This window comes from Ictidomys tridecemlineatus, chromosome Y, assembly GCF_052094955.1.
Source record: "Ictidomys tridecemlineatus isolate mIctTri1 chromosome Y, mIctTri1.hap1, whole genome shotgun sequence".
Classification (NCBI taxonomy): Eukaryota; Metazoa; Chordata; class Mammalia; order Rodentia; family Sciuridae; genus Ictidomys; species Ictidomys tridecemlineatus.
In genome coordinates this window covers 24,494,850-24,521,694 of record NC_135494.1, presented here as the reverse complement: position 1 = coordinate 24,521,694, position 26,845 = coordinate 24,494,850, and the positions used below count along the sequence as shown (strand labels likewise).

General features: G+C 55.8%; 2 long non-coding RNA genes across 8 annotated transcripts in view; both read left to right on the top strand.

Moving 5' to 3' along the window:
* The window catches only part of LOC144372121 (uncharacterized), a 63,637-nt gene extending 58,912 nt beyond the window's left edge, over positions 1 to 4,725 (top strand). For 3 of the 5 annotated variants that reach the window (XR_013432176.1, XR_013432174.1, XR_013432177.1), the window contains 2 exons: positions 1,515 to 1,737; positions 1,963 to 4,725. This is a non-coding gene — a long non-coding RNA (uncharacterized LOC144372121). Of the gene's footprint in view, positions 1 to 1,514; positions 1,738 to 1,959 lie in introns of all 5 variants that reach the window. The other 2 variants (XR_013432175.1, XR_013432178.1) reach the window with 2 other exon arrangements.
* Positions 4,726 to 10,439: 5,714 nt separating this feature from the next.
* LOC144372119 (uncharacterized) lies at positions 10,440 to 20,650 on the top strand. Of its 3 annotated transcripts, none has more exons than XR_013432171.1 (7): positions 10,440 to 10,564; positions 13,882 to 14,045; positions 14,574 to 14,679; positions 15,141 to 15,914; positions 16,987 to 17,264; positions 18,499 to 19,026; positions 19,207 to 20,650. It is a non-coding gene; the product is annotated as an uncharacterized LOC144372119 (long non-coding RNA). The 3 variants fall into 3 exon arrangements; XR_013432172.1 differs by lacking the exon at positions 10,440 to 10,564 and adding an exon at positions 12,539 to 12,577; XR_013432170.1 differs by lacking the exons at positions 13,882 to 14,045; positions 14,574 to 14,679; positions 15,141 to 15,914; ... (1 more) ...; positions 18,499 to 19,026; positions 19,207 to 20,650 and adding an exon at positions 10,924 to 11,545.
* The last annotated feature ends 6,195 nt before the right edge of the window (positions 20,651 to 26,845 follow it).

The window sequence follows — 26,845 nt, the reverse complement described above, 5'->3', positions numbered from 1 at the left end:
AGGAGCAGAATCATCTAACGGCTCTAATCTCCAGTCTGTTGGTTTCATTATTTAAACCAAAATGAAATGTGACCCAGAGTGAGAAACAAGACCAAATGTGCGGCCGAGAGCCGCGACGAGGCAATTACAGCCCAGCCGGCGAAGCAGGGCCCCCTCCCGGGACAGGATCAGGAGTCCCCCCAGGTGGGAAGGAGACATAAATGGCTATTGCCAAAGCGAGCCTGTGGGAAATCTCACCATAATGGCACATTTGGAGAGAACAAATCAACTCCCAGGCTGTTCCGACTGCGGCCGTCCAAAGCTGGCGGCCTGGCAGCTACGCCCTGCCAGCTCATTATCACACGACTCTCATTTCCAGCCCTGGAGGGCTTTGTCGTCACTCTCCAGAAGCCCAGGATGACACTCTGCCAAGCCAGAGGGTGAGGCCGGAAGTCCTTGGGGGGCATGTGCCTCTGAAAGGGAGGGTCATTGGGGTGCCCGGTGCAGAGGTTGGGACCTTTGCTGTGGTGTCCCACACGTCATTTCCAGGTGGTGGTGGGGGGCCCTGGAGGTAGAGGGTGGCATGGCGGGAGTGTGGGGTCTGAGGAAGAGCAGGGTGGAGCAGGGAGCCTGGGCGGGGAGGAGGGGCCTCTGTTCTCCTCTAAGGGCAAGTCGACTTCAGCTCACCTTGACCCCAGGGTCTTGATCCAGTTGGTCCCCAGAGTCCTCTGACTGCTACTGTTCTCCACGTCTCTCTCCACCTGCCTCATGGGCCTCCCCATCCCTCTCTCCAATCCCAGTGTAGCCCGTCTCCCAGAGACTAGCTCAATTTCTATCTTCCAGGATACAGCAATTATGATAATGCTGAAGATGATAGTGATGGCGGTGATGATGTCAATCAAAGTGGTGGTCATGAAGATGATGGTGGTGGTGATGGTGGTGGTGATGGTGATGATGAAGATGATGGTGGTGATGATGTCGATCAAAGTGGTGGTCATGAAGATGATGGTGGTGATGATGGTGGTGGTGGTGGTGATGCTGATGATAAAGATGATGGTGGTGATGATGGTGGTGGTGGTGATGAAGATGATGGTGGTGATGGTGGTGATGATGGTGATGGTGATGATGAAGATGATGGTGGTGGTGGTGGTGGTGGTGATGAAGATGATGGTGGTGATGATGATGGTGGTGGTGGTGATGCTGATGATGAAGATGATGGTGGTGATGATGGTGCTGGTAATGATGATGGTGGTGGTGGTGGTGATGAAGCAGGTGGTGGTGGTGGTGATGATGATGGTGGTGGTGGTGATGCTGATGATGAAGATGATGGTGGTGATGATGGTGCTGGTAATGATGATGGTGGTGGTGGTGGTGGTGATGAAGGAGATGGTGATGGTGGTGGTGGTGATGAAGATGATGATGGTGGTGATGGTGAAGAAGATGATAATAATTACAATACTAAATCCCTGACACTGTGCTTACCAGGTGTTCTGTGTAAGACCTCACTTAATCCTCATATTATTCCTGTTTTACAGGTGAGGACACAGAGACCTGTAGAGGTGACTGCCCATATTCATCTGACTCCCTGCTCTGATGGCCTGTCACCCACGGGCACTTACTCAGGCTGACCCTGTCCACCTTCTGACACCGGGAAGCATGATGTGTATCTTTGGTGGCCAGATCTTCTTTCTGCTCATCTGGGCTGCCAGTGTCCCGCCCACTCTTGCACCCCACCAGGCTGTGGGGGTGCCTTCCTGCGTATATGTCACAGGAACAGGGGCGATCTTGACCAGAGGGGTGGAGCAGAAGGGGGGCGTTGGGGAGCAGAAGATGGTGGCTTGTGCCTGTACAAGAGGGCAGACCGCGAGGCTGGGGCAGCGGGAAGGGCGAGTGCACACGCGGGAACCCAGGGAGGGGAGGGCTCCCTGGGTGGCACGGCGGCAGCAGTAGTGAACTTCACCAGGGGCACCTTTACCCCAGTAGGCCCGGCCCACCCTGCCAGCCTTCCTGGGGCTCCCAGACGCGGGCCTCTGGTTTGTATTTATCTTCCTGTGTCCTGGAGAGGTGACTGAGGGACGCTTTAGCCTCTCCGTCCCTGGGGACAGGAGGACTTCTGAGTCAGACAGGAGGAACCATTTATTTTGCTTTGCTAAATGCCATGGGCACCTTCCCGTGCCCACGTTGACAAGCATGTGTCAAGGTAAGCATCACAACAGTGCTGGGCAGGGAGGGGGGAGGGGAGGGGCTGCCCCCGGACACTAGAAGCCTCACCGATTTCGGGAAAAACTCACTTGAAACTGTCACCACCAGAAAAGCACTCGTTTTAATTTATTCCTCACCTGAGTTCACTGGCTTGGAGAGCCCTGCTGCGTCAGACTACTCCTGGTGCCTCAGAGCAATCCTGTGAGGGACATGAGCGTCACGTCCGCCCTCCAGAAGAGGACGCTGGGCCCAGAGAGCTTCAGCAGCTTCCCAGGGCCACAGAGCTGTCGGGGCGGGCTCCTCTGAAGATGTGCCCCCCACCATTCCTCTCCGAGGTGCCTGAATCCAGGCACAGGGACTCCTACCTCTAACTGGAGGGACCACACCTTAAAACACAAGGGGAGTCCTGAAGGACAAGCTACGGGGGAGGGTTGGTGCCAGCCGGCTGTCCAGGTCAGGAAAGCAGAGCCACCAGCTGGTCCTGCAGGAGCCGAAACCAGGCAGCCCTGCAGAGAGAAGCCTGGGCCTGGGGTCTCCTCCTGGGAATGGAGACAGGAAGCTCAGAGCGTGTGCTCAGGGAGGGCAGAGCAGAGACTGGCCACTCCTGACCTCCAGACACTCCTGCTGTTCCTCTGAGGCCACATGTCAGGGGCCATCTCCTGGGTGAGGTCAGTAGGATGGGTCCCCAGAGACTCTGGGCTGGGGGCCACAGGGCCTTGGAGCTTGACATCTTTGTCTCCCCCCCACTGTGGTCAGGCACTGGCAGGCAGAACTGTGATTCTCCTGAGCCACGTTGCCCCCTCCTCTCTCCATCTTTTCTCTGCCCTCACCCTGAAGGTTCTCCCGAGGCTTCTACCTCTGCCTGCAGGGGGAGGGCTTGTTGGGGCTGGTGGCAAGGGTAAGGAGACTCTGGGCAGATGGGCAGTGGGACGGGTAGGTAGCTGTCCAGGGGGCTCCCTTAGTAGGGACCTGGGGCTGGCAGGGGATGAGAGGGTGCCTGTTGAGAGAGGTATGGGGGGACAGAATTTGGGAGAGCAGGTAAGAGAGGAGGAGCCCGTGCCAGTGACTGTGGAGGAAACTGTGCCACGGGAGCCGGAGGGGAGGGGAAGGGATTGAGTGCCGCTAACCGTCTCCAGAGTCCAGAGGCTTTGCTCTTAGCACGTGCTGGGGTTTGAATGTTTCTCTCTCCAAGCTCATGCAGAGCCTAATGCCCACTGAGCTGGTGTTAAGAGGTGGGTCCTGCCTTTGTGAAGGGGATTTATGCCCTCACTGAAGCGGCTCAGAGAGGCACTTGGCCCTTCTAACTCTCCATGTGAGGAACAGCGTTTGCGCCTCCTGCCATGTGAGCACGCAGCAGAGGGGCCACCGTGAAGGAGAGAAGCCCTCAGCAGACGTAGGAATCACGTCTTGATCTTGGGCTTTTAAATTCCAGAACTCTGAGAAATAACTACCTAGATTACAGGATTTTGTTAGGGCAGAAGAAACAGGGTTTGTATTAGACTGAAGGGTGTCCCCCTAGACACTGGAACCTCAGAATGCGGTTTTATTTGGAAAGAAGGTCTTTGCGGAGGCAATTACGGCAAGGCTTGAGATGACATCATGCCAGATTAAGTGGTCCTTAAATCCAATAACTAGTGTCCCCATAAAAGCTAGAGAAGAGACCACAGCGGAAGGCATGAGAGATGAAAGCAGAGGTGGAGGTGCTGTGCCTATAGCACAGGGCGCCGAGGATGGCCAGCATCCTACTTGGGGTACACTGCGTCCGAGTTGTGCTTCTATCCAGAAGGATACCCAACCCTAACTCTGTGTCTCACTTCCTGCCTGTGAGATGCAGGATCCATATCACTGAGTCATTTTGAGGGTTAAACAGATTTTTTTAAAATCTATGTACAATGCTCAGTGGGCTATCTCAGACTTAGCAAGAGTCCCCCCCCCCATTGTTCCACCTTGTGCCTCAGGAATTATTCATCCTGTTTCACTTTTGATAAATCTGGGACTCGGGCAGGGTACCTGAAAACCCCCACAAGATCCCTTGTTCTTCTCGAGTCTTCTCCTTGGAGTAGAAAACACCTCATGGGTTGGCTCTGACAGGAATCCTGTTGATAAATTTTGAATGCAAAGAAAAACCAACACATTGTCTTCAGTAAGTAGCCAGGTTGAAAGTAGAGATGTGTGGAGCCAGAAAATGCTCAGAGGCCTTTATTGAAATAGATGACTGTTGGGGTTTGCATCTCACATGTATCCCAAAGTGCATGTGTAGAAGGCTTGGTCCTCAACAGAAGGTGCTGTTCACATGTTGGAAACTTGAGGAAATTAGGCCATTGGGAGAGTGCACTTGAAGGGGGTATTGTGTGCCAGTCCCTCTTCCTCTTCTGCTCTCTTTTCTTCCTGCCCGCCATGAGATGAGAAGCCTTTCCCCACCACATGCTCCCCACAATGATGTCCTGATTCTCTAGAGACCCAAGGCAATGGGGCCAAGTAACCCACTGGACTAAAACTTTGGAAATCATGAGCCAAAATAAACATTTCCTCTTTGTAAGTTAATTTTCTCTGATATTTTATCCGAGTGTTGGAAGCCGACTAACAGAAAATCAGTGCCAGGAGTGGGTCTGTGGCCTGATCATGCGTTTCAGAAAGCGTTGGAAGTGGTTCTCAGGAGGAATTAGGAAATATTGGAAAGTGTCCTAGGAAAAGTCTTAGATGCTGGAAGCAGAGCTTAATGGTCATATCTGTGGGAGCTCAGAAGACCAGGATGCTGACCGAAATGTGGACAGTAAAGACTGTGCTCATGAGGTCTCCTATGGAAAGGCAGAATCTACTAAGAATTAGATTAGAGGCCATCTTCATTACCTTCTGGCAAAGAACTTGTCTACATGTCGTCCAAACCCTGAGACTTTGGGTGAAGCTAAATTTAAAGGTGATGGACTAGTTTATTTGCTGGATGAAATTTCAAGGCAGCCCGGCATTCAGGCAGTGACATGGATATTGATGATATCATTTGGCCATATTTACAATGAGAATCAGGAACAAAAAGAAAAGCAGAAAGATTTGAAAAACTTTCATTTTTGCACACGTGTGCACACACACACACACAAAGTGTATATATAGTTGCAGATAAGGAGAATGTGGTACTAAGTATATTAGCACCATTAAAAGGAAAGTGATTAATTTACATCAGGACAATAGGAAAGAAGCTTGGAGGGTGTCTCAGGAATCAGCGAGACAAACAGTAGGCTCAAAAACTTGTTTGAACAGAGAGCTCTGGGGCACCCTGCATGCATGGGGTTACTAGGAAGCCCTTGTGACTCTGGTGTGCTTGGCTTTGCTCAGCCACCTGGGCATTCAGAGTTTGCTGCACCTGTGATCCACAGAGACCTGGCTACTGCTCCCACTGGTGCTGGACATTCGTGTCATCTATTTGATAATTGTTTTGCATGAGTGAGGAATGCAGGAGTTGTAGGGTCATGGAGATTTCCACCGAGATTTCAAAGGCAATTCTGGAAAACCAGGCAGTATGTGATGGGGTTGGAGTGCCTGTGGGCAGTTCCAGGCAGGGACATGCATGCAGCCATGGGAGTGAGGCCGAAGCAGGGACCACGAGAAGTTAGAGATGCAGGAACATGTGACATCTGCCAAGGGAGACAGTGGGCACGAGCAGAGCAACCTGAGAAAGAGCCAGCAGGTTGTGGTGGGGGTCTCTAAGCCCCTTGGTGCTCACATGACACCACTGTGTGCCATGGGTGACAGATGTGGAGCGACAGGATTCAACATTCGCCCGCTGGGTTTCAGTCCCACCCTTTCTCTCTATGCCCCATTCCTCTCTTTGGAATGGGAATGTTCACTTTGTCCCATTGGGCATGTAACTTGTTTTTATTTAATATTTATTGAGGCTTGTAGCTCAGAGTTTTCCTTGAGTCTCAGAAGAGAAATTGAGTTTGAACTTCAGAGAATGCTGGAACAGTTAATAACGTGGGAACTCTTGGAGGTGGACGGAATGCCTTTTGCATTTTGAAATAGACATGAGTCTTTGGGGGACCAGGGCTGGGAAGTTATGGGTTGGATTTTAAATGTCACCCAAAGGCTCATGAATTAGACTTGGCCTCCAGCCAATGATGTTCTTGGGACGTGCTGGTAATTTCAGGAGGGGAACTTAGTGGCAGAAGTCGTCACTGGAGGTGTGCCCTTGAAGGGACCCTGGATCCTTCTTTTCATTCTCTTTGCTTCCTGGTCACCATGAGGTGACTTTGCTCTACCACTTGCTCCCTGCCATGCTGTTCTGGTTCACCCGAGGCCCAGGGTGACAGACAAGCCACCGGGGTGTGAACCTCAGGGACCAGGGGCCAGAATGACTCTTTCTTCCTTTAAGTGGATTATCTCAGACATCCTGTGATAGAAAGATGACTGACAGGGACCCTCAAGTCAAAGGTGGGCCCTGATATGCCCACCTCCTGCCCCTCCAGGCCTGGGGTAAACTGAGGGGGTAGATCCAGGAAACCCACCCCAGAGGAGACTCCAGCGAATGAGGATGAAATTCTGGCCTCAGTCCTGAACTCACTGGTGGTGAGTGTGGGTCTGCTCGTGTGGTCAGCTGGCCCATTGTTTCTCTCCCCCAAGCTTGGGACTTGTGTGACCACGTGCAGGAGTTTGGGGAAGCTGAAAAGACCCAAGAAGATGGAGGCTGAGTAGCGGAGGCTCCCAGGGGCAGCCATGGAGCACGTGGAGATGAGGGTCTTGTCTGGGGCGGGGGAAGGGTTAAGGGAGCCAGGAAACTGCTCTCTCCTGGGGCAAAGGGTGAGCCATGCAGCTGAGCACAGGAGCTGGGGTTTCTCTTCCTCTAGAAGCACCTCTGTGAGCAAGGAAGGGTGTGATGGGGGAGAGGCGTGTCTTTCTCTCCCTGACCCCCCCCCTCCCTGCCCCATGGACCCAGTCTTGCAAATTTTGCCTTCCCACTTGCTGTCAGCCCTGAGCTGCTGCTGAGAGACCTGGCATATGCAGAACTGGGTTCTGGGACCAAAATTTGTGGTGCCAGTGTCATCGTACCAAGCTGAGAGGGAGCTGTGGCTTGATCTATTTCTTTCTAGCTTCTTGTTAGGGCCAATGTGTCCACCAGAGTTCACATGCTGAGTCTTAACCCTGGAGCTCAGACTGGACTGCAGAAGGACCCAACCTCGGAAGGTGCAATTTACACGTTAAACTCCGTCATGCTGCAGAGTTGGAATCATTCTGTAGAAGCTGCACTTGGAACGTTGAATCTGATCCTTCCTGGGTTGGTGGCATGGGTGAGGTCCTGTTTTGCACAGCTGGGCAGTTTTCTCAGCCCTGCCACCACCAGGGGAGCAAGTGACCCTCTCCAGCGTGTCGTGCTGCTGAGCGGGCTCTTGGGTGGATCCGGGGCATTTGATGCATTTCGACTCAGTGTATTTTCAACTTACAATGGACTTATTGGGGGTGACCCCTTCATACGTCAAAGGGCTTCTGTATTTGGTGTCTTTCCAGAAATGATTAAGTGGTCACCAGGTGGCCTCACCCTACAAGACTGGTGTCCTAAGAGGGACAGCCATGTGAGGGCTCAGGAGGGGATGTCCACAGAGGGGCCTCAGAGGAAACCAGGCAAACCTTGATCTCAGACTCCCAGCCTCCAGGACTGGTTTGTTGAAGTCACCCAGACGAGGGCACTTGGTCATGTGGCCCAAGCAGATGGGCTTTCCACCCCCCCACCCCCACAGGTTGAGGCCATTAGCTCTCAATCTCTGGTCGACACCATAATCACCTGGAGGCTTACTTAAAGGGCAGATGCAGGGGCCCGGGGCATGGCTGAAACCTGCATGCTCAGTGGTGCATGCTACTGATGCTGACACTGGACCTCGGGTGGGATACCCTGACATGGGACGACAGGGACTTGCCGGGCCACCCTCATGTCCCTGGTCCCCACAGTCCTGCCGGCTCCTGCCATCTCAACTTCAAAACGGTGAGGCTGAGTGTCTTTAGACTCTGTTGGTTTTGCCTGCAGGGCCCCGGGCAGGGTCAGGGGATGCTGTGGCCAGCAAGCCACGGGCTGAGGATGCGGTGGAGGGAGCAGCTTTCTCTATCCCTCAGGACACTTTGTAAAGTCAGAAAGCAGGAAGGGGGTGAGAGAGCCACGCTAGGCGCAATCCCACACGGAGACCCTTGTTTGTTGACGGAGGGGTCAGACAGAGGACAGGGGGCTGTTATCTCTGGAGACCTTTGACAAAGCACACGTTTTCCTTTGAGGAAGCGCTCGGGGGGCGGGCCTGGGTTTAATAATGGAGCCTTCACACAGGAGAGGTGAGGTCTGGACGGCTCTGTCTGCTGAGAGCTGTCTAATCCTGATAAACGGAGCCCCGTCCTTCCCAGTGTGAACAGTCCTGGCGTTAGATTAAACATATCAATCCTGTTTGTTACCTTCTCTGATCCACCAGCTGGCACCTGGCCGGCCCCTGGGGATCTGTCTTCGATGGCCCTACACAGGAAGTGACAGGGTTCAGCAGCAGAGACCGGGATAATTGCTTTTGGTGCGGCCCCGGGGGGAGGTGGCCACAGAGGATGGATGCTGTCACAGAGACAAGGTCGGGGAGCTGCAGCTCACTGGGGATCCTGTGATGCTTTGGCAGAAAAATGTTTCTGAAATAGATGCTGCTCCTGCCCCTTCAGGCTGGCAGCTGTCTCCAGGCTGAGCTGTGCGGGCCTGGAGCACTGCTCCTGGGGTGGGAGCTGCCTGGCTGCAGCCCCCCTGCAGGGTACATCCCCGTTGACCGGTGGCTGACTCTGTGGCCTGTGTCAAAGGGCCAGCACTGCACCTCGGGGTGTGGCCAGTGTGGGCAGCTCCCACTCCAGCCTCCAGTCACGGCCTCTTCCTGCTCAGGCCCCTTGCAGCACCCCTTCCCCTGAGAGAGGGACTTGGTCACAGGCACCCAGATTTCTCTCCTCCCCATGGCAACGGCCCCTCCCTCTTGCATGGCCCCTCCCATGGCAATGGCCCCTCCCACTGCAAAGTTGCCCCTTTCTCTCTTACAATCGTCCTCTGAAGCGAATTGCTCCTTCCAGGCAAAGATGGTTTCCCTGGGCAGGTGTGTCACGGCAGGTGTGTCCTAGGCTGCTGGCCCCGCCTGGTCGCTGTTTATGCTGTACCTCCAGGTGTGCCCTCCCTCAGCCAGGCCCGGCCCCCTGGGAGGTCCACACTGGGACAGCAGCTGGCCAGATGGAGGGGTTGGGCCAGGGGCTCTCCCCATCCAACTGGAACCTGTCAAACCAGGAACGGCACCTGCTGTCCGAGTCTTGATCTCAAATGTGAACACAGAAGCTTGTCCCCAGGGCCTGGCCCCTGGAGGGACCTGGTCATCACAGGAACTTTTAGGTCCTGATCAAAGACACTGAGGCCAGCATGTCCTTGAATTAACCACCCAATGTGTGCACGGTCCTGGGCGGTTCGTCCTGCAGGCCTTGGCCTGGCTTCCTCAGCTGCCCTGTCCCCAGCCCCCTGTTTCATCCTGACCCACTGACTCCAGCCCAAATCCAGTCTGTGTGGATTCCATCAGGGTCTCCGCTGTGACGGGGGCTGGCCTGGGACAGGGGATGGCCTCCGCTGTGATGGGGGCTGGCCTAGGACAGGGGATGGCCTCCGCTGTGATGGGGGCTGGCCTGGGACAGGGGATGGCCTCTGCTGTGACGGGGGCTGGCCTGGGACAGGGGATGGCCTCCGCTGTGACGGGGGCTGGCCTGGGACAGGGGATGGCCTCTTCTGTGACGGGGGCTGGCCTGGGACAGGGGATGGCCTCCGCTGTGACGGGGGCTGGCCTGGGACAGGGGATGGCCTCCGCTGTGACGGGGGCTGGCCTGGGACAGGGGATGGCCTCCGCTGTGACGGGGGCTGGCCTGGGACAGGGGATGGCCTCCGCTGTGTCGGGGGCTGGCCTGGGACAGGGGATGGCCTCTGCTGTGATGGGGGCTGGCCTGGGACAGGGGCTGGCCTCTGAAGCCTCAGGGGCTGGCAGGAGGTGCTTCCTGAGATGAGGGACAGCTGAGGGACACTGCCCTGACCCCAACAGTGGAGCGCTGCAGAGGCCACCTGCTGCTTTCCAGAAGGGCAGTCTGTGCAGGTCTCCTCTGAAACGCATATGGAGACTTGCGCATCCTGTGAGGGGTCCCCAGCAGGGTGGGGGGACAGGGCTTCTGTCACCCAACAGCAGTAGGTGAGGCTCCCTGTTGACACTGGTCATTTTGACTCTCTCATAGCATGGAGGCAATGAAGATGGTGGTGGACTGGTCATCCAGGAGTGACGTGCACTTGTGATTTCCCTGTGCCTGCCTTGGGGGATGCGGTCACCCTACCCCTTCCCTGGCTCCAGGACCCCACGTAGAAGTCGTGAGTATCTGGCCCCGAGCCCTGGTCTTACTTGAGGCAGACACAGGTCTGAGTTCAACTCCTTCCTCCTTCTGGGTCTGCCTGACCCATCTGGGCTTCTCACGGGCACTGACCGATGGCCAATGGATGGCCACCTTCTCCTGCCTCCCTGGAACGGCTAGAGGTCAGCATCAGCCAACAACTTCCAGGGGCTCTTAGGGCTGAGAAGAGGAGCCTGGGGTCTTTAGTGACCTGCTGGTCCTGTCCCGGCACTACCCGGGCATTGGGGCCCTTCTTCCTTCCCGGACGCTTGGTTCCCTGCGGGTCGTGGCCATCAGAGGGGAGCAATTCCTATTTTTTATTATTATCATTTGCTGCAGACGGACCAGTCACTTCATAAACGTTAACAATGACAGATCACCAGTGCCAGCAACACCACAGTCACATGATGACGGTCATTACCCAAGGGCGGCTCCATGGGCCAAGCAGCAGGAGCCGCCACCTAGCCAAGGCAGGATGGGTGCTTGAGCAAGAGCCCGGGGACGAGGGGGCTTGGCCATGCCAGGAAGGGTCCCTGTCCTCCACCCTCGGGGACAGACGGGGAGTAGGCAGGGGAACGGCCACCAAGGTCCCTATGCAGGTTTCCTGAGCTGCCATGTCAAGTCCCCGTGCACTGGGCAGCTCACACCAGCAGAACCCATTCTCAGGACCTGAAGCCCCGGTGTGGGCTGGGGTGGTGCTGCCGAGGCTGGGAGGGAGGATCGAGCCCTTTCCCAGCCTCTCTCCGGGTTTCGGGTGGCTGCTGACATCTTGGAGACCTGCGCTTGAAGAGTGTCACTCCTCCTCTGCTTCTGTCCTTGTGTGGCCTGCTTTCCTGGGTCTCTGTGTCCTTTCTTCTTTTGAGGATGCCAGTCATTGGGCCAAGGGCCACGAAATCCTTTATGGACTCAGCTTGATGACATCCACAAAGACCCTGTTTTCAAATAAAGCCACATCCTGGGATCTGGGTGGACATGATTTTGTGGGACACTGCGCTGCCCACTACCATCACTGAGTTAAAAGACGTTCACCTGTCCACGTGGGCACCATTGCCAGCCACATGAGCTGGTGGTTTGCTCTGTTTGTCACACAGGGTGGACATAGTGGAGGGAGGCCCTCCCAGTGTCCGTTCCTCTTGCCTGAGTCCAGGTCCTCTGGATTTTGAGGAGGCTGGGAACCTCCTCCCTTGAGGATTTCTGGGAAGACCAGACACACAGGCTGGGGAGGGGAGAGGCTGGCCAGCCACCCCTGGGACCACAGAGTCTACCCCGTGGGGGGACACACAGGCTGGTGGGGGGGAGGCTGGCCAGCCACCCCTGGGACCACAGGGCCTGCCCCGTGGGGGGACACGCAGGCTGGTGGGGGGGAGGCTGGCCAGCCACCCCTGGGACCACAGGGTTGCTGAGCAAGGATCCAAGTCAGAAGCCTGTTTAGTGGGTGGGGGACCCTCCAGAGACCCCAGTGACTACAGCAGCAGGGTCTATGGGAGGGAGAGGCCTCGGAGTTCTCCTGCTCTAATGCATAAACGGTCACTCCATGACCACTTTGAACACAGGTCACAGAAGGACCAGTTGCCCCAGCCTGACCAGTAGGAGTGACAGCACATTCTTCACCAATCAAAGCTCCACCCTCACCCACTGTCCCAACCTTCTACATTAAAACAATGAAGACAGCAGACACCGAATTACCCCCACTCTCTGGCAGCACCCAATCCAGAGCAAAGCCCTGCGTCCCCCAAACCCTCAGATCTCCTAATGTGACCTTAAATCTAGAAGGCGCTCTCCTGACTCTCAGTGACGTGCCCCAGGGCTCCCCACGGTGTGTGATCCTTCTGTTGCCAGGAGCCATAAGCCCACGCTGACCACGGTGAGTTCCTGCTGGTCTGTGCTGGCAGGACCTAGACCTGGGGAGACGGCCATGTGGGCCCTGCGCTGCCTCGACGCTGACCCGCGCCCTGAATCACCATCTTGCGGGATCCCCCTCCTCGGGCTTCTGGTGGGTGCTGTAGGTGGGAACCCGAGGCACAGGGGCCACTCACACAGGGCCTGTGTGTGCTCAAGGCCACCTGGGCCACACGTGCCCACATCTACATGGCTGTCTGTATCTGTGCTGGGTCACCTGTGTCTGCACCTGTGTTCGCACCTTCCTTGGGTTGTGTGTCTGTTCCAGTGTCCACGTCTGTGTTCGTACCTGTGAGGTGTACGCACACCTGTGCAGGTATCTCTACTTACATGTGTGTTTTAGAATTTATCAAATACCTTAGATGGGGACACTGAGGCACAGAGCTGTGCCTGGCTCTCCCCAGGGCAAACCGGTCAGCTGTGGGCCTGTGGTACAGGAGGACAGCCCGGTGTCCACTCTGCCTGTCCTGTGCTGGGCTGTTCAGCACCTGCGGGTCATCTCCTGCTGGTAGGAGTTAAGTAAGCACTTGCTGGACGAGCGGAGGCAGGAAGGCGGGCGGACTCTCCACTGTGGGGCGTGGAGTTGATGCAGCCCCCAGGAGAGTAACTGGATTACTGCCACCCTTGGCCTCTCTCCTGGGACGGTGACCAGAGGCACATCCACACGCAAAGAGCAGCCTGGCAGCCCCGTCTAGGGAGAGCCGGGGTGCCAGGCCGGGTTGCACCTCTGCAGGCGGGGAGTGGAGACGGTGGGGGCTGGGGGCTGGGCGAGGAGAGGGAGGGGCACGAGAGACAGGAGAGACAGCGCCCGCCCGGGAAAACACACGGACCCATGGACGTGTATCAACGTGGATGGGCCACAGTCAGACCCTGACAACAAAGCAGCTTGCTGAGTAGTCGCAGGATAGGGTGCTGTTTGTGAAACTTGCTGAGTACTCCTGACACCCCACGGGGCAGAGGGAAGAGGCAGGCGGAGAGTGAGAGGTGGAAACAGGGGCAGGAAGGAGGCAGAGGGGGCAGAGGCTGGCCGTAGGGCCTCAGGGCTCCCTGTGCTGCACTGGGGTCCCGGGGGGGTCTGAGGCAGGGGGTTCTCTTTCATGTGTTTAAGTCTTTCCAAGCTGAAACCCTGTTAGAGAGAAAGGGACAGAGTTGAAGGGGAGTTTGTGGGCAGCGGGGAGGGGAGAGCCATCCAGCAGAGGGGCCGAGTCAGCACCGTCTCCATGGCTGGGGCCAGCGGGAGAGGGACCGGGCTGTGGACGGCGGCCACGCAGGGCCCTGGAGACTCAGCACCTTGAGGATTTGATCTTTATTTTGTGTGTGATGAAAACGGGAGGAGCCTGAGCACAAGGGCCAGGGGGAGATTGGCATTTTAGGGTTTATTCTGCTCGTGTCCTGCAGCTGCTGGAACCAACGTCCACACCAGGGGACTCTGAACCACAGAAGGCTCTTCTTTCAGAGGCCCAGAAGTCCGGAGTCCAGGTGTGCAGGGCCAGCTCCCGCTGCAGGCACTGGAGGGTCCTCCTGCCCTGCCCAGCTTCAGTGGCCAGTCCCTGCTGCTCTTGGTGAGGAGCTGCGCCGCTCTGCTCTCTGCCTCCTCTGTCCTGTGCAGGGCCTCTTCCCTGGGCCTCTTCCCTGTGGGTCTGAGTCTTGTGGATCCTTCATCTGCCCAGAAATGACCCAAGTGTGCAGAGCAGGGAGGGGCTCACGGAACCCGGAGGTGACTTAGCTGTCCTTCGGGTCCTCTTGGCCAGCTCTTGAGAAGGACAAGGGGTGTGGAGAGCAGAGAGCAGCTAGAGAGCAAGGAGATGTGGAGGGAGGGAGGGAGGGAGGGAGAGGGAGGGAGGGAGGGAGGGAGGGAGGGAGGGAGAGAATGGGAGGGAGAGAATGGGAGGGAAGGGGAGGGACGGCTCAGCGCTGGCCGAGGGGCCAGGTTGGGAGCTCCACACAGGAGCCCCCTGCAGCAGGTTGGGTCAGGCTCGGGAGGAGCCGACCGGCCAGCCCCTGGCCTCTCCCACAGGAGGCTCCTCTCAGTCTGTCGCACCCTCCCTCTCCGTGTCCATGACATTTTTGGGTCCTGTTCCTTTCTCCAGGGCCCCCTGAGCTGGGGTACAGTCTGAGCCAGCCACCAAGTGCTCCCTTGGACACGTTGATCAACTTCCTCCAGTTTTAGGAGAGTTTAAGCACCTGGGGTCAGAGGTGAGCAGGACCAAGGCCCTGGCTGGAACTGGGGTCCAGGTGTGTGGGCGCTGGACAGATTAGGGGAGGTGGGCCTCAGCAGGGCAGCCAGTGTGGGCCAGGGCCTTGGGGCCGATGCTGAGAGCGGTGGGTCTGGAGGGGTGGGTGGTTCCCCAGAACTCCACAAGGACAGGGAGGCAGGGATGGTTTACTGGCTACTCTGTGTCCAGCACCTAGAACAGCACCTGGGACAAGCGTGGTGAATCATCCTAAATGTCAGCTGACCAAGCCAAAAAATGGGTGGAGAAGGGGAGTGACAAGCCGCCCCCACAGGCCAAGCTGGGCTGCTACAGGTGTGCTTGGACCTGGTGGGAGTGGACGGTGTCCAGAGAAGCAGGGAGAGCTAATGCTAGTGGCTGGTACAGGCAGTAGGGAGCTGTGGGAAGTGATGGAGCAGGGGAAGAGCAGAGCTATGCTTTTAGGTGACAAAGGAGTCAGAAACCTGGCCATGAGCTGTTGAGATGGCTTGGATAGAGGCTCTCAAACCTGCGCCCAGGTGACACCGGGAGGCTGGCAAGTAACAGAAAGCCCCATTCCACGCACCATGGCAGCCACCACCTCTGCCTGCCCAGCATCACTGCCGGGACCTGGAGGAGGACTCTGGAGGCGTTTCTTGGACACCTGAGTTTGCTGGCTACTCTGTGTCTTTGCAAACATCCTTAGGAAGGGGGGTCACACTGGGTGAGAGGGGCCCTAATCCAGCGACTGGTGCCCCTTTAAGAGAGAGGAAGGGGCGCAGAGGGAGAAGGCGGTATAGAGACGAGGGCAGGGGCTGCAGTGAGGCCCATGGACAGGGCGGGAAGGGTCCTGCCCAGAGCTGTCAGGGGAGCCGGCCCTGCTGGCCCTGGACGTCAGAGGCCCCCCAGGATGCAGGGCGGAGCTTCGCTGTTTTCAGACCCCTCACCCGCCCAGTGCAGGCACTGACAGGGCCACCTGGCTGGTCACAGCCACCGGAGGACCCTGCCCTGTGCTTTGGGTACTGCTGTCGGGCTCTTCGTCTCCTTGGACCTCGCTGGGTCCTGCGCGCAGTCTGCAGGCTGTTTTCTCATCTGCTTCGTGGCTGAGGAGAGGCAGGGAGGTGCAGGCGGGCCCCGGCCATCCACCCTGGCCACCAGCTTGGCTTGGCACACAGGCTGCGGGGAGCTGTTGGATCGTCGGCTGCGAGTCCCCCACTGCCACGGGTCACAGGCAGGGCTGTGAGTCGACTGTCCGTGAGGATCGGGTGGGCCTACAGAGTCACAGTCTGTTTTGCAGGGATGCCCTGTGAGGTGCCCCAAGGTGGGGGGTCGTGTCCTCCCCTGCCAGGTGGCCCAGGCACCCGCTGATAGTGGAGCTTGCGCAGGCTCGGGAGCCTGTGATTATCATTGAAATAGCACTGTGTACTTGGTGGTTGGACACGGCCCCACTGTAAAGAAAACACATGGGGCCGTCAGTCAGCACGCGGGGCGGGAGGTGCCTGCCCAGGACAACCGCGGGGCTTGGAGAAGGTTCCTGCACCCCTGCTCCAGTCTGAGGGTCTTCCTGGCAACCTGGAGGGAAGACTCCATATGGGTTGGAGGACCGACAGGGCAAGGTCCACCCAGGAGACTCAGGCCCGGGGCCTCTGGTGGGCGCTGGACAAGGGTGGGCGGTGAAGGGCCCTGGAACCCGGCTGCCCTCCGACCCTGCGGCCCAGGGCCGGGGCCAGAGGGCGAGCCCAGCACCTTCCCAGCAGGCTCCACGTGCTCACTGCCCTCCGCAGTCCTCTCCTGGTGTCGTTCTGGGGCCCAGCGGCTTGGTTCTCTCAGGGACGGGGGAGCAATGCAGGCTCCCAGGCCTGCCCTGCCCAAGCCCTGGGTCGGAGCGCTCCTGCAGGGATCGAGTGGCGGGACTTTCCTCACCTGTACTAGACACACCTGGACCAGGTGTGCGGGCTCTTCCTGCCAACGCCACAAGGTCATGGGGACACATCAGAGTCAGGGCTCTGGACATGACCTGGGCTGGTAGCCACGGCTGAGAAGGGCTCTGGGCAGTGCCTGGATGGGCTGTGGCTCCTCCCGGGGCCCCTCAGAGACAAGCTGACCCCTCCTGCTTAATCCCAGTTTGGGCTCATCTAGAACTTTCTCGTAACTGTGTTCGTCAGGGCCTTAGCCGGCCCCCGGCTGGCCTCATCAGAGCTGTGTCCCAGCTCCTGCGAGCTCTCCATTGCTCTCGGCTCAGACCACCATGTGCCCTGCTGTGGAGGGTCCCTCCAGCTCCCCCGAGTCTCCACCCATGCTTCCCCTGCAGAACCGAGTCTGGGTGGAAGTGAGCAGAGGGCACAGTGGATGGCGGGTGTCCTTAAAGAGACAGAAGGGACACAGACACAGAGGAGAGGCCAAGAAAATGGAGGCGGAGACAGAGTGAGGTGGCCACAGGCTATTCCAGGCCTGGACCCCCAGGAGCTGGAAGAGGCAGGGGACGTGTCCCTGGAGTGTCTGGAGGGAGCATGGCCCTGTGACACCTTGATTTCAGACTTCCGGCCTCCAGGCACCAGAGGAGGGCTCTGTGCCGTCCAAAGGCGACAGGTTGGTGTGATGTGGTGCAGCAGCCCCAGGACGCTGACGAGGCTCTGTGCTGCTTTGGCCAGGACAAGCCCTGAGTGACGCTGGGAGGGGCAGGTTTCAGAGGAGGCTCTGGAGAGGGCCCGGAGAGGCATTTCAGCTGCCCCTAACATCACAGGACGGGACAGGAGAGAGGTCTGAACGGAGGTGACCGCCTGTCCCGCCTTTCTCGTCATGGGGCGGTGACACTGTGAGCTCTGGACTTGGACCCTGCCATGCTTCGGAACAAGCATGGGTGGGGGCTTGTGAGCCTGGGGGTCTCTCAGGCTGTGGAGAGCTGCCCTCTGGCCATGTGAGCTGGCCCTGCTCCCGTGGGGTTTTGCTTAGTTAGGGGGTGACTTGGGTGCCAGCTCCTCTTGCAGCTGATGTGGCCCCAGGGCTGTGTTAGAGCCTGTGGAACATTAGTGCATGTGGGTGGAACCTCCCGGGAAGTGACTCTAAGGGAGAGGCACACATTCTTCCTTTGTGCCTTCTTCATGCTGGCTTAGATGCAGCTGAAATGGCTCGAGCTAGAGCAGCCATCTTGAACCACAGGGCTCTCTTGGGAGACAAGACTGTGGCGAGCAGAGTAGCAGCAGGCAAGGAGGGTCACCCCTGGGACTTCATGCAGCAAGGCTGCCAAACAACCTGGGCAGCAGAAGTAAAGCTGTCCCTGTGCAGCCTCTGCTGTTTGTGCTGGACATCGGGGGCTCCCAGGACCTAAAATCATGAGCGTCCTCAGCCCTCAGAGCTAGGCTGCACGCAGTAGGGTCTCAGAATACTTCTTGGATCAGTGAAGGAGTGCACAGCGTCAGGTGCTGCCGTCTAACCACCGGGGATCTTTCCACTGGGCTCATTTTGCATCTGTGTGTGACAGACAAACACCGGGTCACGGAAGCTGGATCCCCGTGAGCATCGTGAGGGTGGCTTATGGCCCTGAGAGGGAACTGACCTCACAGGTACGTCCAGGGCGGCTCTGGTCAGGACGCATTCTGGACTCTGGGATGCAGCTCCCTGGCCACTGGGGAATGGGGGTATCTCCTGGCCCCTCCCGCCAGCCCACCAGCTGGCCTGTCCCGATCTCCAGGTCCTGGGATAGCTCCCTCCTCTGAGCTGCTCTGGGGGCATCCGCTGGGCATCCCACGGGCTGTGCTGTGGCTGGACAGTGTTAGCCAAGGCTTGGGCCCCATGACCCCTGTGACCTTCTTCCTCCCACCAGGTCCCCCCTGAAGGTTCTGGCCTCCAGCAGCACCACACTGGGGACCAAGCGGTTCCAGATCAGACCCTAAGAGACAGTGTCCCCTGGGGATTCCGCATCTGGAAGTCCCTGTGACTCTGACCTACTGGGGACACCATACAGAGGTCAGCCAGTCCCCTCTGTGGGAAACTCATCAGGCCCGTGAGGGTGGCCCTCCTCCCACATGAACAAGTGCCAATACAAAGGGACATTTGGACACAGACAACTGGGGAAGAAGGACTTCAGCCATGGCCACTGTCAGGGCCCAGGCCACTCCGGCCCCAGATGCACCTCCCCCTGCATCTTGGCCTTGGACCTCTGCCCTCCAGGCTAGGACAGGAGAAGTTCCTGAGGTCAAGCCCCTGGTCTGTGGCACTGGTTTCTGTGGCCCTGGAAACTCACAGGGACACCTGGGAGGGTTCCATCCTCAGCCAGCCGGGAGCCCGCAGGACGTCAGGAAATGCAGGATGGACCGCTCTGGGCTTCCCCCGTCACGGCCTTTAGTTCAAGGTGAATGACAGGACACAGCGGAAGCTGCCCTTGGTGAGGGAGAGGGGCTCCATGGCCCACGTGTCCCTGTCCCCACCTCCAGTGGCTGCTGAGGCCATCTGCGGTCTCTGGGCTACTGGCCAGAGTGGGCAGCTGTGTCTGGGACACTCTGGGAGCCCTGCTCATCTTTTACAAGCACAGGAGTCACCTGGAGCACCACTGGCAGAAGGAGCGTCCCCTCCCCCCGCCATATGGCACCGTCAGGTGACAGGTCTGGAAGATGACGCCAGTTCTCCATGGGACATGGCTTCACCTCAGCTAGGGACACCTCTTGCCACACGCCCTGTTGACAGAGGCCCTGGGCAGGGCAGGCGTTGCTGTCCAGCTCTGGGTTCCGCTCCACGCTGATGCTGCGCTGGACATAGCTGGGGTCTTCAGGGTCTGGTTTCTGCAAATTGAGTTCTGGAACCATCTGCACCTGCCCAGGCCAGGAGGGCCGCTTGGCCAGTGCGGCTCAGGCTGAGGACTTTGTAAAGTGAGGTTCTAGCAGCTTTCTCCTTGGGACGTGTGGCCAGGTGCTGGCCAGGGGCTGGCACACAGACAGATAAGAGGAGGGCCCAGCGGGTTCCGTCCCCTCCCAGGTACAAGTGGCCAGCAGTTCTCAACTCAGGGCCTGCTGGGACAGCCCACAGGGTGACCCACAGTACGAGGCCCTGCCCAGCCGGTGCCAGGTTCAGGGTCAGTTTTGGCAAACGTGTCTGGCTTTGCCCTGTGGAAGAATTTAAAAATAAACCAGGGACCATTCCAAGAATCCAGGTGGGAGCGGCCATCACCCCACACCGGGCAAGGAGGACCCAAAGCAGGAGAGAAAGAGGAGAGCTGGGCGGTGGGCAGGACCCACCCGTCTGTCCCTGAGATTCTGGGACATCACATTTCTCCTCCTGCTTAGTCCCCGAGGATGGCTGTGTCCCTGGGGCTTCTCCAAAAGGCCAGGGAGTGCTCTGGCCTCCCCACCTCTGGGCTTGAAGGCACCGAGGACTCAGCTGTTCTCCTGGGGTTCTTTGGGGTGTTCCAGGGACCCCAGATGCCCAGAGCTGTGTCCAGGACACAGGCATGGCATGCCCCAGGGAACCAGCAGGGTGATCCCCGGGAGGATGTGAGTGGACACAAAGGCCCATATAGAGGTGGCCGCTTGGCTGCCCCGTCCAGGGAAGGGTTCCTGAGGGGGCGGCTCTGCCACAGCTGAGGGCCACAGGCGTGTGGGGGAGGAGGGAAGAGCGGTCCAGGGCCAGCGTGGTGAGACGGCCCATGCTGGGCTCTGGGGGGTGGGAGGGCCGCGGGAGGCGGGAGTCTGTCTCCCTGCAGCCGGTTCCCAGGGCTCTGTGCCGGAGGTTTCTGAGCACCTCCGAGGCCAGCCCCTGCCTGCAGGGTGGAGGACAAACTTCGGGCTCCCTCCCTCCTCAGGGCCGGGGATCCCCTCGATGGGGGATAATGGCTTTCTCTCTCTCCGTCTCCCTCGGCCGCCCAGGCCCTGGCTGCACTGCCTCTCCACTGTAATCAGAACTTTAATCTGAACTACTTCAGAGCACTTCCCAGCCTGCAGACAGGCTGATTTACAGAGGAGCGAATGCCACCAGAGCCTCGGTGGCTGCTCTTGGAAGGCTGGTCTCGCAGACCACGTAGACCACACTCGCTGGGCAAGCAGCAAGCTGGCCGGGGGGCGGTGATTAGGATACTGGCCGGGAGGCGGGCGGGGAGGGGTGGCGAGAAGTCTCACATTTCCTGGACATGGCCTCGGCAGGCTGGAGAGGAGGATGGGGTTCCCGAAAGGTCAAGCCATGGGGATCACAGGAGCCTCGTGTAGGGTGTCTGCCGCTTCTAGAGCATGGACAGAAACCAGAAGGACATCCTCCTCTCTGAGGTCGCCTGGAACAAAGGCCGGGAGCCAGGTCTTGGTCGTTCGGAAGACGAGTGTCTCCTGTCCTGAGGGCAGCCGTGCCTCATGCAGTGGTGGGCGGGGGCCGAGCCCTTCCCAGAGGACCCGGAGGGAGGTGCTCTCCCCCGAAGGCCTCAGTGTCCTCATTAAAACCAGCCCAGGGCCTGGCTGACCCGTGTCCAGGACTCACTCTGCCGGGTTCTACTCCAGTTGCTTCATGGGCCCACTCATGGGGTCCTTCCGAATCAGCGAAGCTGGTGCCATTATGTCCCCACGTACAGGGGGGGAAGCTGGGGGATAGGGAGGCCAGTGACTCACCCTCAGGTCCCACGGGTCCTCTGATGGCCATTATGTCCGCACGTACAGGGAGGCAAGCTGGGGGACAGGAGGCCAGTGACTCACCCTCAGGTCCCACAGGTCCTCTGATGGCCAGGAAGCCTATTGCAGAGTTTAGGCAGGTTCACTCGGAGCTGGTGGGACGTGGGTTGTGCAGTCAGGGCAGCAATGTCCTCCTCACAGAGGGGTGCGTGTGTGTGCGTGTGCGCGTGTGCGTGTGCATGTGCACATGTGCGTGTGTGTGTGCGTGTGTGTGCGTGTGTGTATATGCGTGTGCGTGCGTGTGTGTGCGTGTGCGTGCGTGTGCATGTTTATGTGCGTGTGCGTGTGCGTGTGTGTGCGTGTGTGCGTGTGCATGTGTGTGTGTGTGCTTGTGGCCGGGAGTGGGGGAGTTACATGCAATGGGGGGATGTGTGTAAAGCACCTGTTATGGTTTGGATCTGAGGTGTCCTCCCAAGCTCACGGGTGACACAACTCAAGAAGGTTCAGGAGACATCACTAGGCTGTGGGAGCCTTGCCCCAGTCGGTGACCTCATCCCCGACAGGGATGAGCTGAGTGGTCACCGAAGGCTGGCGGGTGTGGCTGGAGGAGGCAGGCACTGGGCTGCGGCTGGGGGGTGTCTGACTTTTATCTGGTGAGTGGGTCCCCTCTCTGCTTGTGTCCTGGTCACCATGGGAGCCACTCCTCTCCACCACACTCTTCTGCCATGATGTGCAGCCTCACCTGGAGCCCCGAGGAATGGAGCCTGCTATCCGTGGATTGAGGTCGCGGAAACCATGAGCCCTCAAATGAACTGTTCCTCCTCTGCAGCTGGGCTGGTCGGGTCTCCTAGTCCCAGCAGCAAAAAAGCTGACTCAAGCAGTACCCAGCCCAGAGTCTGGGGCAGGGTCACCCCTTGAGACATGGTGGTGATGGTGGGATGTTTATGGTGATAAGGTGATGATGGTGATGCTGGTGGTGACAGTGATGATGCTGGTGGTGGTGGTGATCATGATGGTGGTGATGGTGGTGATGGTGATAGTGATGATGGCGGTGATGTTTATGGTGATAAGGTGATGATGGTGATGCTGGTGGTGACAGTGATGATGCTGGTGGTGGTGGTGATGATGATGGTGGTGATGGTGGTGATGGTGATAGTGATGATGGCAGTGATGTTTATGGTGGTAAGGTGATGATGGTGATGCTGGTGGTGACAGTGATAATGCTGGTGGTGACAGTGATGATGATGGTGGTGATGGTGATGATGACGGTGGTGACACTGATGATGGTGGTGATGTTTATGGTGATAATGGTGATGATGGTGATGCTGGTGGTGACAGTAATGATGATGGTGGTAGTGGTAATGATGGTTGTGGTGATGGTGGTGATGATGATGGTGGTGACAGTGATGATGGTGGTGACATTGATGGCAATGATGGTGATGATAGTGATAGTGATGCTGATGATGACAGTGATGATGATGGTGGTGATGGTGATGATGATGGTGATGATGACGATGCTGACAGTGATGATGGCGGTGATGTTTATGGTGATAAGATGATGATGGTGATGCTGGTGGTGACAGTGATGATGATGGTGGTGGTGGTAATGATGATGGTGGTGACAGTGATGTTGGTGATGATGACGATGGTGATAGTGATGGTGGTGACAGTAATGATGGTGGTGACTATGGTTTGGGGATGAGTTGTGGGGCTGGGGTACATGCTGGAGGTGACCTGTGGTTGTGTTGATGGTCTGGAGTAGGCAGGGCTCTCAGCCTTGGCACTGTCCACACTCGGGGCTGGATCTCTGTCGTGGGGGTCTGTCCTGTGCCCTGTGGGCTGTCTAGAAACCCTGGCATCTACCCTTTCCCAACCAGTAGCATCCTTTCCTCCCCAGTTATGACAAAAAAAATTGTCTGCAGGTCTTACCTAATGTTCCCCAAATGACTAGTTAGCCGTGGTGCCAGGACGAAGGGACAGCAGATGATCCTCAGGCCTTTGACCTGAGGAATGATGGGTGCTGCTGACCACTGCTGGAGGGATGTTAGTCTCTTATTCACTGCAGTGACCACAGCACCTAGAACAGGGCCCAGTCCAGAGGAGGTCCCCAGTGGGTGAGGTCCTCAGTGAGTGGGATCTGGTGGACCAAGGGCTGTGTGTGGCGGGGCCACTGGAGACATCTGTGGGCTATGCGTCTCATTTGTCCCTCAACCTGATGGGAAGCTGTGAGTTCATATGCTCAAGGACACCGTGAGGTCACACTGCAGTGACCTACTTCCTCCAACCACACCCCACCACCTACAATTTCCACTTCCTCCCAGTAGTCCCTTCTGCCACCTATTGGATCGATGATATCATCACCTTGCCAAAGCACCACCCCTGAAGATTGCTGCATTGGGTATGAAGCCTTTGACACAGGAGCCTTTGGGGACACTGTAGAATCAAGTCATATCAACTGGGCAGAAAGCATTCTTGTTTTTGCGACTAATGTTGATTATTATCCATGTAAATTAAATGAAAAATATTTGGAGTCAGAACCATGTGGGTTTTACCTAGCTGTGCTGCTTTGGGCAAGTGACTTTGCCCCTGACCCCAGGTTCTTCATCTATATGTAAGAGCAATGAAAGTCATGCATGGGTTGTTGTGGGATTGTGTGGAATAACATCAAAGGGATTTTCTGTTGTTGTTTTTGTTTTGTTTGGGGTCAACTTTTCTCTTAAAAATAACCAAAATATTTAGAAAAATATATGAGAAATATCTTCAAAGCATTAATAATCTGACAAAACAATAAAGTCAAAATTGAAACCAGTGAAACTCCATATCATATATAACCACAAGAATGGGGTCCTAACTAGACTAACTTAGACTCCATGTATGTATAATATGCCAAAATACACTCTACTGTCACGCTTATCTCAAAAGAACAAATTAAAAATTTTAAGAGAAAATGGGTACCTAAAGAAATGAGAAAACTGGGCTGAGTGAGATGGTGCAGGCCTATAATCCCAGTGGCTTGAGAGGCAGAGACAGGAGGATCCTGAGTTCAAAGACAGTCTCAGCAATTTAGGGAGGCACTAAGCAACTCAGTGAGACCTGTCTCTAATAAAATATAAAATAGGGCTGGGGATGTGGCTCAGTGGCTGAGTGCCCCTGAGTTTAATCCCTGGTACTCCCCACTAAAATAAATAAATAAATAAAAAAGAAAAAGAAATGAGAAAACTGGAGTTCTCCTGAAGGCCTTTGCCATTTCTAGCATTCTAAACATTCACTTTGAGAGCCTGATGAGAGGGATAGGGGACAGGGGACAATGACAGTAAAAGTGCAGAGCCAGTCCAGAGTAAGAAATTGAAGAGAAGCCCCTCAACATTATTGGCTGGGAAGCCAAAGAACTATAGTCCTTGGGTGGATATAAATTATTACCTTATTGTAAGTATGTGAGTCTGAAGAACTTCAAGTCCTGAATTTGGGTTAAGTGGATCTCAATCTGGGAGTGCCTTCAGAGGCCTTGCAAGGGAAGTAACTTTAATTTGGCCTCATAGAAATATTACAAATCATTTTTCAGAAAAAATGACTAGTACACAATAAAAGAAAAATACCAGACACATAGCAGAAGCAACAGATTAAAAAAATAAATAAATAAGCCTATAAAGACTTAAGATATTGAAATTATTTGCTACAGATTAAAAAACAACTATATTTTTGTATATAAAGTAAAAAAGACAATATAGAATAGTTTTTGAAAATAGGAAACGAAAAAAGTGGCATGGTGATTTAAAAAAACAAAACAAAACAAAAAACCAGAATTTTAAAAATAAAATTTCCAGTGATTAGAGTTCAAAATTGGGGGGATGGGTTAATTAGCATGTTAAAGGCAACCAAGGAAAGACTCCGTGAATGTGAAGAAATACCAGGGAAAAACACGGAGACCACGCTCAGGAACACCAGTCACCCTGTCTCTTTAATCACTCTTATTGAGCATCTTCAAATTACCAAGCTTCCCAGGCATTTTAGAAAAGTTGCTAAAGCTTTCTTGAGATTCCTTCCACAGGGTGTGGTGGATGTCAGAAAGGAAGGATTTGAGCCATCTTACTAGTACTCTCTTTCCTTTGGGGACAATAGAAAAGCCCAGATAAGGGGAGAGTGCCCAAAGTTGTCCAGTCTGAAATCTGACAAAGAGGACTTTAAAGCATTCTATGGGTCTGAGCAACCCATCCCCATCCCCCTAGATAAAGCTATTCTGGAGAAACTTGCTCCTACGCCCTGTCTCCTGAGCTGCTTCGAGGAGCCTGGGAATAATGAGTGTGGAAACCATGACGCATCTTGCACCTTCTGGGAATCCAGCCATCATGAAAACACTGGCCCACCCTGAGGCCATGGTACAGGGAGGAAGCTCAATCAAGGCCACATGGAAGGGGACAATTGCTCAGCAGCCCACATCTCTTCCTGCGGCCCCAGCTGGGGTGCAGCACTAAGAGCAGGAAGCCATATTGGACACTTGGCTGTGACAGATTCCATGCAGAACAGAAGAACTATCCAGCTGAGCCCTGTCCAGCTTGCAGAATGTGAGAAATAACGTGTGGTGATTGTTTTAAGCCAGAAGAGTTGGGGGTCCTTGGTAACTTGGTAACACATGACTGAAATAGCTTTACATGTGCTTTTCTCCATAATTGAAGTTTTCCTCAAAAGGAAAAGATTTTTTTGAGGTTCTTCAGGTCCACTATAGTTTGCCTTGTGTAAACATGTCCAGATTTTTCTATCACTGGAGACCTCATCAGCCTTGTCCGGGGGGGTCAATGGCACTGAGTCACCTCCCCCACTTTACCTTCAAGATCTAGCACAGGGTGACATTCACTCTGGGGACATCTGTGCTCTGCACTCTGGACTGATTCTTGTGGCCAAGTTCACTGGAAAACCCACACTCCCCTGTGGGGGCACTTGGGTTTTTGAAGTTGGTTTTGTGCCTACAGGCCGACTGGGCAGCCTTGCATGCCAGCTGCCTTCCAGCTGTGTCAGCAGGGTGCCCGCAGAGGCAGGGCTGGGAGTTACTGAGACGCACTTTACTAATGGCTATGCTGTCTGGTACTCTTTTTCTTTTAAAAATTTATTTATTTTTAAATTCGTTCTAATTAGTTATATATGACAGTGAATGCATTTTGACACATCATACATGAATGGAGTATAAATGCTCATTCTTCTGATTGTACATGATGTAAAGTTACACAGGTTGTGTAATCATGTGCACACATAGGGTAATAATGTCTGATTCTTTCTACTCTAATTCCTACCCTATGCCCCTCCTCTCCCTTCACTCCCCTCTGTCTAATCCAAAGTACCTCTATTCTTCTGTAGCCACCCCCACCCGGTTATTGTGAATTAGCATCCACATATCAGAGAAAACATTTGGCCTTTGTTTCTTTGGGACTGGATTATTTTGCTTAGCATGATAGTCTCCAGTTCCATTCATTTACCAGCAAATGCCATAATTTCATCCTTCTTTAAGGCTGAGTAATATTTCAATGCATATACATGGCACAATATCTTTACCCATTCATCTGTTGAAGGGTACCTAGGTTGGTTCCATAGTTT